Source organism: Mauremys reevesii, linkage group 11 (genome assembly GCF_016161935.1).
Source record: "Mauremys reevesii isolate NIE-2019 linkage group 11, ASM1616193v1, whole genome shotgun sequence".
Taxonomy (NCBI): Eukaryota; Metazoa; Chordata; order Testudines; family Geoemydidae; genus Mauremys; species Mauremys reevesii.
Genome location: NC_052633.1, coordinates 50633318 through 50635850, shown reverse-complemented (window position 1 = coordinate 50635850; position 2533 = coordinate 50633318).

The window sequence follows — 2533 nt, the reverse complement described above, 5'->3', positions numbered from 1 at the left end:
CTCAAAAATATACCACAAAAGAAAACACTATTCTGTAAAAATAATTAGTTTTTTTGTAAAGGTTTGTCATTATCAGTTAAGCAAAACTTGGAATCTTTTAAAAATCTCTAAAAATCCCTTCATATTTCCTCTAGTATAGGTTCTACAGTACTTTGTAGAACTTGATGCAAAAAGTGACCCTCACAGTCGGTCAGCTAAACTTTGATATAACATACTGTTATATTGTAGTCCACTTTCAACATCAGCATCTTTTACTATTATTTGATTCACACATCAATAGTATCATGAAAATGATCAACACTATTTATGAAACCTTCAGAAAACCAAAAGTAATTCATAGCCAATAGACTAACATTTTTAGTTCTTTCCATACATTATATTGAACTGAATATTTTCCAAAGCACCTGAAATGCCACACTAAACGAGTATGATAGTTACCAACAAGTCAGTTTTCTTATTTGTAAAATGACAACACATACAATGAACCACTTGCATTTCATTTTTTTTATTTTGGGGAAATACTGTTGAAAGTGAGCTCCAGACCAGTCCATCTCTCTCATTGACTGACCATAAATTTAACAGCACAAAGCTAACCACTGAAGTGTAGTTGTAACCATTTTGATCCCAGAATATTAGACACAAGCTGGACCAACTTCTGTAGCTGTACATATCTTTCAAATTACCATTAAGTTTGGTTAGAAAGTGTTCATGTAGTACTACTTTACCAATGCACTTCCTACAGATCTAAAATTCTTATTACTGTACACTAATAAATTGGTAGTTATGCAGAGAGGAAGTTATTGATTAATTTCTGCCTGTGTAGGTAGTTTAAGGAAAGGCATATTATTTTGCCATCTTAATTCAAACAAAACCTATTAATGTTCTACATAAAAACTCATTTCGGGGGGGGGAAGGGAAGGGGAGAAATGGTTGCTACAAAAAAGAAATTTAAAAAAAATCAGTTTTTGGATGCAGAGGTGAAATGAATGCAATTATTTAACAATGGCAACCTTCATGCATAGACATTTTATGCATCAATTAACAAAAATGAAGGCACTCAGAACAAACACAAGCATACCATTATGAAAAAGCTTCAAGAAATCCACTTCTTTTGTATGCTTTAGCAATGCACTGAAGAGCAAAGAAAAGCATGCTAGCTGATTTACATACAAGGAAAAGCTCCCGGGCTGAGAAGCTTACCATTTAAAATCAAAACTTCTTTATTTGAAAAGAACATTAAAATAATTTGTATTGAAAATTGAAAATTAAAGTTTTCATCACCTCCTACGCTACAGATATGGAAATTTCCAATGTTGCTGCTTCAAGCTGAGAAGACAAACATCAAATCCATATTAAAATACCAAACTCCTTTGTTTGAGTGAATATCAGGTATCTATTTAGGGCAATTTTCACCCAGAATGTAGAGTACCAGTGCAGACCCACTGCACCATTTAGGAGTTCCTAATGGAGGCACTTTGCCATTGGTATATTTACCTGCATGAGGTATATTTAGGGTGAAAAAGCAACGTTTCACATTTATATAAATATTTATTGCAAACTTGTTTTCAGTAGAATCAGAAGTATGCCAGGGATATGGTCTCTCACTTACATTATTTAATGTTCTAATAGACTATCAGATGACAAACTGATAGAGGCCAAAGTCAGAGGCTTGAAAGTTAAAGATGCATAGGGAGGAAGGCGGGGTGGAGTGTCTCTCTGTCTCTCTCTCTCTCTCTCTCTCCTCCTTCCCCAGTCTGCTCTCCCCTCTTATACTCTGTACGTGCTTTGAGCAGCTCCAGGTTCTTAAAGCCCAAATACTGGTTCAGAGCCAGAGCTTCTCTACTGAAGTATAAGCAAGAAAGAAAAGACTTCTACACATAGCATATAGGGTACATAGAGTCAACCCACCTCAAACCCTGCTACCACCCTCCACCCAATGGCACAAAAGGCCAGGAAGAAGGCAAGGGGTCCCAATTACTTGCATTTTTGCAGATCCACCGGCCCCATGCAACTAGCTAGAAGTTGCCATTCACCCAACTGACTCCTTTCTGGATTTCATGTCCCCTAGCCTCTCCACACTCCATCTGCAGAGAGAGCTGATAATTCCATCTTTGTACAGGAGGAGTGAATTTTGTACTAAATTCTGTACTAAATTTTGTACTAATTGTACTAAAAAGAAGAAATTGGGCTAAATGGAAGATATAAATGTAGCTTAGCTTGTTGCTTTCTCTACACTTTACCAAAAACTCCACTTAGATCCATTGTGGAGTTAGAGGAACAATAATGCAAGTAGGAATTCCAGAAACAGCTGAGTCAGGGTGGAGTGCAGAACACACGAATGCCATATGGCCAAAACTAGTATATTTACTCTGAGATCCAGACATGGCATATAAGAGGCATAGCAGAGTCTGCCAACCTCCAAGCTGGTCATCTTGATCATTTCAACTATCTAGGAAGCATTTGACACAAAAATTTAGCTAAAGGAGACTGAATTAACCACATTTTTTTAAAAATTACCACAAAGCAAGTAAGG